Source organism: Arachis stenosperma, chromosome 5, assembly GCF_014773155.1.
Source record: "Arachis stenosperma cultivar V10309 chromosome 5, arast.V10309.gnm1.PFL2, whole genome shotgun sequence".
NCBI classification, from domain to species: Eukaryota; Viridiplantae; Streptophyta; class Magnoliopsida; order Fabales; family Fabaceae; genus Arachis; species Arachis stenosperma.
The window spans coordinates 54,721,088-54,734,685 of record NC_080381.1 but is presented as its reverse complement, the minus strand read 5'-3'; the positions used below and the strand labels follow the sequence as shown (position 1 = coordinate 54,734,685).

At 41.1% G+C, this 13,598-nt stretch overlaps 1 non-coding gene across 1 annotated transcript; it reads left to right on the top strand.

Annotated features, from left to right (window-relative positions):
- Positions 1-12,093: 12,093 nt before the first annotated feature.
- LOC130984082 (small nucleolar RNA R71) lies at positions 12,094-12,201 on the top strand. Its single transcript, XR_009088039.1, has one exon. It is a non-coding gene; the product is annotated as a small nucleolar RNA R71 (small nucleolar RNA).
- Positions 12,202-13,598: the final 1,397 nt, after the last annotated feature.

Genomic DNA, 13,598 nt, shown 5'->3' with positions numbered 1-13,598 from the left:
GCTTGTATGACATTCTACAATGATATTAAAAGTTGTTTGTTCCCCAAGCACTTAGAAACAGTGGTTAGTCTGCATGATTTATTTGTGGGCTTTTTGAACTTACTTTGGTGTGGGAACACCAAACTTAGTACCTTGCCAATGCATCAAATTAACCATGTGTGAAACTCTTTCTTCTTTTTCTAAGGTAATAGACTAAAAACTAGAAAACAGCAAGATAATTAACTAGTCCGTCTAAATGCATGAATCTAGCCTTATGGCAGAAAGTGAGAATGTGTTTTATGATGGGATTTTGGTGGAACACCAAACTTAGAATCCTTCATTCTCCCTTAGATTGTTTTGGTGTGCAACACCAAACTTAGCTTCTTGCAATCTAGATGAAACTAATTAACAGTTTTATTGAATTAGATATGAAAAGATGGTTACCTCTGGTTGGGTTGCCTCCCAACAAGCGCTCTTTTATTGTCACTAGCTTGACATTTGTCCCTCTTTAGGGCGGATGATGATCATAGTGCCTTAATCCTTCCCCTCTCACCGTGAGCTTCCTTCCAGTATCATTCTTGATGATTTCCACATGTTCAAGTGAGAGGATTTTGTTCACTGTGTAGTATCCAGAAAAGTGTGGAGATGTCTCTTTTGGTTGGTAAGTTAGCATCACTTTATCCCCTGGTGAGAAGTCTTCAGTGGAGATTTTCTTGTTTCTCCATCCTCTTGGCATTTTCTTCTTGGGACTCTCTTCTTTTCCAGGAGATAGTTCAGGTTTTGGAATCTCAATTTTTGGACAGTCCTTGCTATGAATCTTAAATGCTGACTTTGATTGCAGCTTCTCCTCTATTCTTTGAGCTTGTTGCAGCACCTCCACCTCTTCATTTTCTTTCCTGCATGAGCTTGGAAGTGCCTCATCAGGTGCCTCTTTCAAGTTTGGATCTATGGAATCAATCTTCATACACTCTTCCTCTTGGGTGGAGTCTTGCAAATTCTTGAAGACATGGAACACTATATGCTCATCATGCACCCTTAGCATTAATTCTCCTTTTCGACATCTATCAATGCCCTGGCAGTAGCTAAAAAGGGCCTCCCTAGAATAATGGGAGTGTTGTCATCTTCCTCTATGTCTAGGATGACAAAGTCAACTGGGAGGAAAAATTTGTCCACCTTTACTAATACATTCTCTACAACCCCAAGTGCTTGTTGAATAGATTTGTCCGCCATTTGAAGGGCTATCTTTGTAGGTTTCAATTCATGAATCTGAAGCTTCCTCATCAAAGATAGAGGCATCAAATTTATGCTTGCACCAAGATCACAAAATGCTCTCTCAATCATCATGTTACCTATTGTGCAGGGGATGTGAAAGCTCCCTGGGTCTTTCATCTTCTTTGGCAACTTTTTCTGGATGATGGCACTACACTCCCTGGTCATCACAACCGTTTGTCCCTCTTTCAAGGATCTTTTCTTTGTCAACAATTCCTTCATGAACTTAGCATATAGGGGCATCTGTTCAAGTGCTTCAATGAAGGGGATGTTGATGTGTAGTGTCTTGAATATTTCCAAGAATTTGGAATATTGCTTCTCTTTGTTCTCTTCTTTAAACCTTTGAGGGTATGGGAGCATTGGTTGGTATGCTTTCACTGCCTCCTTCTTAGCTAATTTATCACTTTGTGTATAGGTTTCTTGCTCCTGCTTTTGTTCCTTCACCTCTTCTTTTAAGCCTTCTTTGATGTGCTCTTCCTGAGTAATGGCTTCTGTCTCCACTTTCTTCCCACTTCTCAGGGTGATTGCTTTACACTCCTCCCATTTTATGGCTTTTTCTGTGTCTCTTGGGTTGGGTATCGTATCACTTGGAAGAACATTGGTTGGCCGTTCAGCTTGTTTGGCTAATTGTCCCACTTGTCGCTCAATACTCTTCATGGTGGCCTCATGTTCCTTTTGTCCCTTAGCTAAGGCTTGAGTGGTTTGAGCAAGTGCTTGCAAGGTTGCTTCAAGACTTGAAATTCTGGTCTCATGATGGTCAATTGGGGATATGATGGGGGTTGATTGTTGTTGAAAGTTGTTGGGTGGATTAGTATGGTAATTCTGTGCGTTGGATGTTGGTGCAGAAAAGTTGCTTTGGTGAGTTTGTGAGTTATTATGAGGTGATTGATATGTGTTTTGTGTTTTTCTATATTGGTTAGTGTTGGTGGCATGGTGATTTTGGTTATTTGTGTTACGGGTGTGGTTGTGGCTGTTGTTCTTTTGCCAACGGTTTTCACCCCACCTTAGATTGGGATGATTTTTCCAAGAGGGGTTGTATGTATCACCATGAAATTCATCCTGAGAATTTGAAGTATTTTGCATGTATTGAACTTGTTCTTGTGGGTGTTCAACAGTAATTCCTTCACCTTGGCTCCATTCAAGTGATGGTTGATTTGTTGTGTTCACTGATGCAAGTTGCATACCATCCATTCTCTTTGTTATCATCTCCATTTGTTGTTGGATTTGTTGGTGCATTAACTTGTTTTGTGCCAAGATAGCATCAACACCTTCAAGCTCCATTACACCTTTCTTTGGGGGTGGATTGTGTTGCCTCTCTGATGAGTAATAATACTGATTGTTTGCCACAATCTCAATGAGGTTTTGAGCCTCCTCAGCAGTTTTCATCATGTTGAGTGATCCTCCTGATGAGTAGTCTAGTCCCTTCCTTGCTTCTAAGTTTAAGCCTTCATAGAAGTTTTGGAGCTTAACCCAATCACTAAACATGTCTGGGGGACATCTTCTCATTAGTGCCTTATATCTTTCCCAGGCTTCGTACAATGACTCCCCTTCCATTTGCCTAAAAGTCTGAACCTCTGTCTTCAACTTGATGACCTTTTGAGGTGGGTAGAACTTTGCTAGAAATTTGCCCATCACTTCATTCCAATCATTGAAGCTTTCCTTGGGGAATGATTCTAGCCATTGAGTGGCTTTATCCCTCAAAGAGAATGGAAATAGCAACAACTTGTAGACATCTGGATGCACTCCATTTGTCTTCACTGTATTGCATATCCTCAGAAAAACAGAGAGATGTTGATTTGGGTCTTCAAGAGGTCCCCCTCCATAAGAGCAATTGTTCTGTACCAAAGTGATGAGCTGAGGTTTTAGCTCAAAGTTATTGGCCTGAACATTTGGTGTAGCAATGCTGCTCCCACAATGTCTTGGATCAGGGATAGTATATGAGGATAACACCCTTCTAGCGTGTCCACCATTATTGTTGACCCCTCCAGGAGGGTTGTGCATCTCATCCTCCATGACTTGATCTTCTCCCTCTGATTCCTCTGACCCTTCTTCACCAACTATGAACTTTCCTCTTTCTGCTCTCCTTAACCTTCGGCGGGTTCTCTCGTCCTCAATATCACGTCTACTTGTTCCTGACATACACAAACAGAATCAAAATCACAAGTGAAATATTCTAGAACTAGAGTGGAATTGGAGTTAGTGAAACAAAGTATCAAACAGTTAGTGGGCTTAACAAAAATAAAAAAAAATGCTTAATCTAAACCACCTTTCACTTAATCATTGTCAATCTTTCCAATCCCCGGCAACGGCGCCAAAAACTTGATACGTAAAAATTTAGTATTTCACGTACAACCGGCAAGTATACCGGGTCGTATCAAGTAATAAAACTCACAAAGAGTGAGGTCGATCCCACGGAGATTGGTAGATTAAGCAACTTTAGTTAATGGTAAATTTAGTCAAGCAAACATAGTTTTGATTTCATGAGCATTTTGATTTTTGAACATAATTGCAAGAATGTAAATGACACAAAATGTAAAGAACTAGAATAGAGAAATAAAATGAAAGTAAATGATGGCAACTTAAAGTGCAAGAAACTTAAATGACATCAAAGATAAATTGCAAGGAATTAAAGGTTGCAGAAATTTAAAGAGCATAAGAGTAAATAACAAGAATTAAAGGAACAGAATGTAATAACAAGAATAGTAAATTGACAGAATGTAGAAGGGAGTTGGGCAATGGGTTTTCAAACACTAAGAACAAGAGAAATAAGAATTAATGATAGAGAGGATCATTAGGGATCAGAGATGCTAGTTTTCATGAATTGATGTTAGTCAAATCCTTCTCAATTATGGGTATAGGTCCATGGCAAGTGGGTGATTGAATCCCAATCTCTTGGTGATTCAATCTCTCTCAACATAACCAAATGCCACTCTCGTGATCTATTTGTTCATGAGAAGAGATGAGGCTCCTTTCTAATCCAGCCACACAATTCCTATAATCTCAACCAAGGAGAGTTACATCTCACATACTAACCAAGGTATATTGATTAAAGAAATCATGAAAGGATGAACTCTAAACTGAATTATGTGGCTCATTCCTCAAACTCACCACATAATTCATATAGATTAACCCCTCTCTCGATGGTGGTTGAATCTTTGAAGATCAAGAGTTTCCTCTTTAGATCAACCACTAAAGTTGAGGAGGAAAAGATGAATTCACCAACTCATTTCAACAAGCAGAGCTCATCCCCCTAATGAATGTGGGGTTTAGTGAGTCATAGCTCCAATTTCAACAACAATTGCCATAAATCAAAATTAAACTAAATGTAAAAGAAGAAGAAGAAGAAGAAGAAGAAAATGCTTCAAGATTAAGAAAATGAAGAAGAAGAGTTCCAAGATGAACCAAAATTAGCTCTCTGGCTCTCCTCTTGGAAGTACCAAAAGTGTTCTCAAATACAAATGCTAGAAAGTGTAAAAATGTCTAAGTGTCAAAAAGTAAAGTAAAAGTGTAAAAGTCCCCTACAAGTACATCAACCTCTTCTATTTATACCACTCCCAAAACTTCTTCAGAGATCTTCAATTTGGGTTAGCAATGTGGGCTTTCTCATTGTTGAATTCTTGGCTCAATTGGAGGTGTTTTGGCCTTTGTGATGAATAGGGGAAGTAGAGCAAGTTGGCACCAATTCTGGCCCATTGATGGGCGTTGTTGGCAATAACTCAGGCCTTAGTGCACGTTGGCAACGTGCAAGCCAATTTCCTGGAAGTGAGTTTGAGACTTGGGCGTTGCTAGCCCAAGTTGTTGCAAACAACTTGCTCTTCCTCTTCTTGGCCTTACTTTTATGCTAAATGTAGCCCAGAATTTGAGTGTCAACCTTCAGCTTCAATATGGACTATTATACATCATTGGAAAGCTCTTGATGTCTATTTTCTAATGCCATTGGAATCACCTCAATTGGACTTTCCTAGCTCAAGTTATGGTTCCTCAAAGAAGGTAAGGTCAAGCTGCCAAGTTGTTGCCAAGTTGTTGTGAATAACGCACCCTCAACCCCAAGTTAGCAACGTGCTCGAGCATCACTCTCCCAAGGCAAGGACTTGAGGCTGGCGTTGTTGCAAAACACGCCCCCTTTGTGCACGTTGGCAACGTGCTCGATCCCACATCCAAGGATCATCTCTAGCTCCTTTGAATTTCATTTCATGTTCTTGTTTTTAGGGCCTAAAGATGACTCTGGTTTGGCTTCAATCTTGTGCTCCACCATGGACTATTATATATGGTTGGAAAGCTCTGAATGTTAGCTTTCCAACGCAACTGAAAGTACTCAATTTGGATCTCTGTAGCTCAAGATATCTTCCATTGAAGTGGACATGTTCAGGCTGCCTTGTTTTGGTAAGTTGGCGTTGGCAACGCCCATCTAGCGTTGGCAACGTGAGTGGTGCGGCATTTGGGCGTTTGGAACGCGGTTGGTGCGCCATTGGGCGTTTAGCAGCCTGGTTGGTGCGCCATTGGGCGTTTGGCAACTTGGCTGGCACCAAAACTTGGTGCCTAGCCAAGCTTTCTTGTATGGCGTTGGCAACGCCATTCTTGAGTTGGCAACGCCAGCTCCTTTTCTTCCAGGGCTCCATTTGTTGCTTGGTTGTGTGGCGTTGGCAACGCCCATCTTGAGTTGGCAACGCCAGCTCCTTTTCTTCCAGGGCCAAGCTTGATTGTTTGGCGTTGTTAGCCTGCGTTGTCCTCAAAAACGCCCCTCATTTCTAGGCTGGCAACGTGCTCGAGGCTCCAAATCCAGGGCCAAGTTCCTTGTGTGGCGTTGGCAACGCCAGCTTCAAGTTGGCAACGCCAACTTTGCTTCCTCCAGGGCCAAGTTCCTTGCTTGTGTCTTGTGTGTGGCGTTGGCAACTTGGTTCTAGAGTTGGCAACGCCAACTTTGCTTCCAGGGTTGCCAAGCTTGCTTGGTGTGGTTGTGTGTGGCGTTGGCAACGCCAATCTCAAGTTGGCAACGCCAACTTCTTGCCTTGGTTGCCTCCAGGACCAAGCTTGCCTTGTGTTGTGGAGTTGGCAACGCCAATCCCAAGTTGGCAACGCCAACTTCTTGCCTTGGTTGCCTCCAGGACCAAGCTTGCCTTGTGTTGTGGAGTTGGCAACGCCAATCCCAAGTTGGCAACGCCAACTTCTTGCCTTGGTTGCCTCCTTCTTGCCTTGTGTTGTGGAGTTGGCAACGCCAATCCCAAGTTGGCAACGCCAACTTCTTGCCTTGGTTGCCTCCTTCTTGCTTCCATGCTTCCTTGTTTCATCACCTATCATCAACAAGGGAGATAGCTTCAAAGTCTTACCAATTCAAGCAATAAATTTCATGAGATTCATTCATACTCATTCATATATGCATTCCTTAAATCATTTGCATGAATTTGGCTAGAATTAACATGTTCCTTGATATCATCATGCATGGAAACAAAACTCATAAAAGGACTTGTTTATTTAGAGAAAATAAGTGAATTTAAACTAAAACTAACTAAACTAACTAACTAATAATGCAAATATGCATTTGCATCAATAAGGTCTAGGCATGGCCGAATGGCCAGCCTCCCAATGATCTAAGAACTAAAATGTCCAAAGATGATCTAGAGATCTAAAAGTGATCAAAAGATTTCTATACAATAGTAAAAGGTCCTACTTATAAGAAACTAGTAGCCTAGGGTGTACAGAAATGAGTAAATGACATAAAAATCCTCTTCCGGGCCCACTTGGTGTGTGCTTGGGCTGAGCAATGAAGCAATTTCGTGTAGAGACTCTTCTTGGAGTTAAACGCCAGCTTTGGTGCCAGTTTGGGCGTTTAACTCCCATTTGGGTGCCAGTTCCAGCGTTTAACGCTGGGATTCCTTGAGGTGACTTTGAACGCCGGTTTGGGCCATCAAATCTTGGGCAAAGTATGGACTATTATATATTGCTGGAAAGCCCAGGATGTCTACTTTCCAACGCCGTTGAGAGCGCGCCAATTGGGCTTCTGTAGCTCCAGAAAATTCGCTTCGAATGCAGGGAGGTCAGAATCCAACAGCATCTGCAGTCCTTTTTGGTCTCAGAATCAGATTTTTGCTCAGGTCCCTCAATTTCAGCCAGAAAATACCTGAAATCACAGAAAAACACACAAACTCATAGTAAAGTCCAGAAAAGTGAATTTTAATTAAAACTAATAAAAATATACTAAAAACTAACTATATCATATCAAAAACATACTAAAAACAATGCCAAAAAGTATACAAATTATCCGCTCATCACAACACCAAACTTAAATTGTTGCTTGTCCTCAAGCAACTGAAAATCAAATAAGATAAAAAGAAGAGAATATGCAATGAATTCCAAAAACATCTGTGAAGATCAGTATTAATCAGATGAGCGGGGCTTTTAACTTTTTGCCTCCGAACAGTTTTGGCATCTCACTCTATCCTTTGAAATCCAGAATGGTTGGCTTCTTTAGGAACTTAGAATCCAGATAGTGTTAATGATTCTCTTAGTAAAGTATGATGATTCTTGAACATAGCTATTTATTGAGTCTTAGCTGTGGCCCAAAGCACTCTGTCTTCCAGTATTACCACCGGATACATACATGCCACAGACACATAATTGGGTGAACCTTTTCAGATTGTGACTCAGCTTTGCTAAAGTCCCCAATTAGAGGTGTCCAGGGTTCTTAAGCACACTCTTATTGCCTTGGATCACAACTCTTATTCCTTTCTCTTTTTTTTTTCGTTTTTTTTTTTCGGTTTTTTTTTTGAAATGCTTTTTCTTGCTTCAAGAATCATTTTATTGATTTTTCAGATCCTCAGTAACATGTCTCCTTTTTCATCATTCTTTCAAGAGCCAACATCCATGAACCACAAATTCAAAAGACATATGCACTGTTTAAGCATACATTCAGAGAACAAAAATATTGCCACCACATCAAAATAATTAAACTATTATAAAATTCAAAATTCATGCAATTCTTTCTTTTATCAATTAGGCACGTTTTTATTGAAGAAAGGTGATGGATTCATAGGACATTCATAACTTTAAGGCATAGACACCAAGACACTAATGATCATAAGACACAAACATGGATAAACATAAGCATTAAAATTCGAAAAAACAGAAGAACAATAACAAGGAAATCAAAGAACGGGTCCACCTTAGTGATGGCGGCTCTTTCTTGCTCTTGAAGATCCTATGGAGTGCTTGAGCTCCTCAATGTCTCTTCCTTGTCTTTGTTGCTCCTCCCTCATGATTCTTTGATCTTCTCTAATTTCATGAAGGATGATGGAGTGTTCTTGATGCTCCACCCTCAGTTGTCCCATGTTGGAACTTAGTTCTCCTAGGGAGGTGTTTAGTTGCTCCCAATAGTTTTGTGGAGGAAAATTCATCCCTTGAGGAATCTCAGGGATCTCATGATGAGTGAGATCTCTTGTGTACTCCATCCTTTTCTTGGTGATGGGCTTGTCCTCATCAATGGGAATGTCTCCCTCTATGTCAACTCCAATTGAATAACAGAGGTGACAAATGAGATGAGGAAAGGCTAACCTTGCCAAGGTGGAGGTCTTGTCCGCCACCTTATAGAGTTCTTGGGCTATAACCTCATGAACCTCTATTTCTTCTCCAATCATGATACTATGGATCATGATGGCCCGGTCTATGGTAACTTCGGACCGGTTGCTAGTGGGGATGATTGAGCGTTGTATGAACTCTAACCATCCTCTAGCCACGGGCTTGAGGTCATGCCTTCTCAATTGGACCGGCTTTCCTCTTGAATCTTGCTTCCATTGTGCGCCCTCTTCACATATGACTGTGAGGACTTGGTCCAACCTTTGATCAAAGTTGACCCTTCTAGTGTAAGGATGCTCATCTCCTTGCATCATAGGCAAGTTGAACGCCACCCTCACACTCTCCGGACTAAAATCCAAGTATTTCCCCCGAACTATAGTGAGATAATTCTTTGGATTCGGGTTCACACTTTGGTCATGGTTCTTTGTGATCCATGCATTGGCATAGAACTCTTGAACCATCAAGATTCCGACTTGTTGAATGGGGTTGGTAAGAACTTCCCAACCTCTTCTTCGGATCTCATGGCGGATCTCCGGATATTCACCCTTTTTGAGTGAAAAGGGGACCTCGGAGATCACCTTCTTCAAGGCCACAACTTCATAGAAGTGGTCTTGATGCACCCTTGAGAGGAATCTATCCATCTCCCATGACTCGGAGGTGGAAGCTTTTGCCTTCCCTTTCCTCTTTTTAGAGGTTTCTCCGGCCTTGGATGCCATAAATGGTTATGGAAAAACAAAAAGCAATGCTTTTACCACACCAAACTTAAAATGTTTGCTCGTCCTCGAGCAAAAGAAGAAAGAAGAGAGTAGAAGAAGAAGAAATGAGGAAGAAGGGAGATGGTAGTGTGTTCGGCCAAGAAGGGTAAGAAAGGGGGTTTAGGTTGTGTGAAAATGAAGAGTTGAAGAAGGGTATTTATAGGAGAGAGGGGGGTAAAGGTTCGGCCATTATGGGTGGGTTTGGGAGGGAAAGTGGTTTGAATTTGAAGGGTGAGGTTCGTGGGGTTTTATGAAGGATGGATGTGAGTGGTGAAGAGAAAGATGGGATTTGATAGGTGAGGGGTTTTTGGGGAAGAGGTGTTGAGGTGATTGGTGAATGGGGGAAGAAGAGAGAGAGTGATGGTAGGGTCCTGTGGGGTCCACAGATCCTGTAGTGTCAAGGAAAAGTCATCCCTGCACTAAATGTTGCTCAAAATCACGTTTTGAGCCTTTTCTGGCGTTAAACGCCGGGCTGGTGCCCATTCCTGGCGTTTAACGCCAGGTTGTTGCCCTTTACTGGCGTTTAACGCCAGTCTGGTGCCCCTTTCTGGCGTTAAACGCCCAGAATGGTGCCAGACTGGGCGTTAAATGCCCAACAGCTAGCATTACTGGCGTTTGAACACCAGTTTCTTCTCCTCCAGGGTGTGCTGTTTTTCTTCCTGTTTTTCATTCTGTTTTTGCTTTTTTCATTGTTTTTGTGACTTCTTATGATCATCAACCTACAAAAAAGATAAAATAACAAAAGAAAATAATTAATTATAAAACATTGGGTTGCCTCCCAACAAGCGCTTCTTTAATGTCATTAGCTTGACAGAGGGCTCTCATGGAGCCTCAGAAATGCTCAGAACCGTGTTGAAACCTCCCAACACCAAACTTAGAGTTTGAATGTGGGGTTTCAACACCAAACTTAGAGTTTGGTTGTAGCCTCCCAACACCAAACTTAGAGTTTGACTGTGGGGGCTCTGTTTGGCTCTGTTTTGAGAGGAGCTCTTCATGCTTCCTCTCCATGATGACAGAGGGATATCCTTGGGCCTTAAACACCAAGGATTTTTTCATTCACTTGAATGATTGACTCTCCTCTGTCAACATCAATCACAGCCTTTGCTGTGGCTAGGAAGGGTCTGCCAAGGATGATGGATTCATCCATGCACTTCCCAGTCTCTAGGACTATGAAATCAGTAGGAATGTACTGGTCTTCAACTTTAACCAGAACATCCTCTACAAGTCCACGGGCTTGTTTTCTTGAGTTGTCTGCCATCTCTAATGAGATTCTTGCAGCTTGCACCTCTAAGATCCCTAATTTCTCCATTACAGAGAGGGGCATGAGGTTCACACTTGACCCTAAGTCACACAAGGCCTTCTTGAAGGTCATGGTGCCTATGGTACAAGGTATAGAAAACTTCCCAGGATCCTGACTCTTTTGAGGCAGTTTCTGCCTAGACAAGTCATCCAGTTCTTTGGTGAGCAAGGGAGGTTCATCCTCCCAAGTCTCATTTCCAAATAACTTGTCATTTAGTTTCATGATTGCTCCAAGGTATTTAGCAACTTGCTCTTCAGTAACATACTCATCCTCTTCAGAGGAAGAATACTCATCAGAGCTCATGAATGGCAGAAGTAAGTCCAATGGAATCTCTATGGTCTCATTTTGAGCCTCAGATTCCCAAGGTTCCTCATTGAGGAACTCAGAGGAGAGTGGTGCACGCCCACTGGGGTCTTTCTCAGTGGCGTCTTCTTCCTCTCTTTCCTCTCCATATTCGGCCATGTTGATGGCTTTGCACTCTCCTTTTGGATTTTCTTCTGTATTACTTGGGAGAGTACTAGGAGGGAGTTCAGTAACTTTCTTGCTCAGCTGACCCACTTGTCCTTCCAAATTTCTGATGGAGGACCTTGTTTCATTCATGAAACTTTGAGTGGTCTTTATTAGATCAGAGACCATTGTTGCTAAGTCAGAAGTATTCTGCTTAGAACTCTCTGTCTGTTGCTGAGAAGATGATGGAAAAGGCTTGCCATTGCTAAACCTGTTTCTTCCACCATTATTGTTATTGAAACCTTGTTGAGGTCTCTCTTGATTCTTCCATGAGAGATTTGGGTGATTTCTCCATGAAGAATTGTAGGTATTTCCATAGGGTTCTCCTAGGTAATTCACCTCTTCCATGGAAGGGTTCTCAGGATCATAAGCTTCTTCCTCAGATGAAGCATCCTTTGTACTGTTTGGTGCATTTTGCATTCCAGACAGACTTTGAGAAATCAAATTGACTTGTTGAGTCAATATCTTGTTCTGAGCCAATATGGCATTCAGAGTGTCAGTCTCAAGAACTCCTTTCTTCTGACTAGTCCCATTGTTCACAGGATTCCTTTCAGAAGTGTACATGAATTGGTTATTTGCAACCATTTCAATCAATTCTTGAGCTTCTGCAGGCGTCTTCTTCAGATGAAGAGATCCTCCAGCAGAGCTATCCAAGGACATCTTAGATAGTTCAGAGAGACCATCATAGAAAATACCTATGATGCTCCATTCAGAAAGCATGTCTGAAGGACATCTTCTGATTAATTGTTTGTATCTTTCCCAAGCTTCATAGAGGGATTCTCCATCCTTCTGTCTGAAGGTTTGGACTTCCACTCTAAGCTTACTCCATCTTTGTGGTGGAAAGAACTTTGCCAAGAAGGCATTGACTAGCTTTTCCCAAGAGTCCAGGCTTTCTTTAGGTTGAGAATCCAACCATATTCTAGCTCTGTCTCTTACAGCAAAAGGGAATAGCATCAGTCTATAGACTTCAGGGTCTACCCCATTAGTCTTGACTGTGTCACAGATTTGCAAGAATTCAGCTAAAAACTGATGAGGATCTTCCATTGGAAGTCCATGGAACTTGCAATTCTGTTGCATTAGAGAAACTAATTGAGGCTTAAGCTCAAAGTTGTTTGCTCCAATGGCAGGGATAGAGATGCTTCTCCCATAGAAGTCGGGAGTAGGTGCAGTAAAGTCACCCAGCACCTTCCTTGCATTGTTGGCATTGTTGTTGTTTTCGGCTGCCATGGGTTCTTCTTTTTTGAAGAATTCGGTCAGGTCCTCTAAAGAGAGTTGTGCTTTGGCTTCTCTTAGCTTTCTCTTCAAGGTCCTTTCGGGTTCAGGATCAGCTTCAACAAGAATGTCTTTGTCTCTGCTCCTGCTCATATGAAAGAGAAGAGAAAAAGAAAATGTGGAATCCTCTATGTCACAGTATAGAGATTCCTTGAAATGTCAGAGGAAAAGAGAAATGGAAAGAAGAAGGAGAAGAAGAATTCGAACTTTAATTAGATAAGGTTCGAATTGTGCATTTAGAAGGAGTGGTACTCCATAAATAGAAGGATGTGAGAAGGAGGGAAGAGGATTTTCGAAAATTCAATTAAAAGATTTTGAAAACATTTTGAAAATTTGATTGATAATTTTCGAAAATTGAAAGTGGAAGAGAAATCAAGTGATTTTTGAAAAAGATTTTGAAATTAGAAACTAAAAAGATTTGATTGAAAACTAATTTGAAAAAGATATGATAAAAAAATATGATTGAAAGGTTATTGTCTTAAAGAGATGTGATTGAGAAGATATGATTTGAAAACCATTTTAAAAGATATGTTTTGAAAATTATTTTAAAAGATTTGATTTGGAAAATTAGTGACATGCCTAACAAGAAAAGATATGATTCAAACATAAAACCTTCCTTAACAGAAAAGGCAAAAAATGTTCAATCAAATCATTAATTGTTAGTAAGTATCTTTGAAAGGAAAGAAATTAATTTTGAAAACATTTGAGTGAAAAGATTTGATTTGAAAAAGATTTGATTTTGAAAAACTTGAAAAAAATTGATTTGAAAACAAAATCTTCCCCCTAGCACCATCCTGGTGTTAAACGCCCAGAATGGTATACATTCTGGCGTTTAACGCCCAAAATGCTACCTCTTTGGGCGTTAAACGCCCAACCAGGTGCCCTGGCTGGCGTTTAAACGCTAGTCTGCCTTCTTCACTGGGCATTTTTGAATGCTCAGCTTTTTC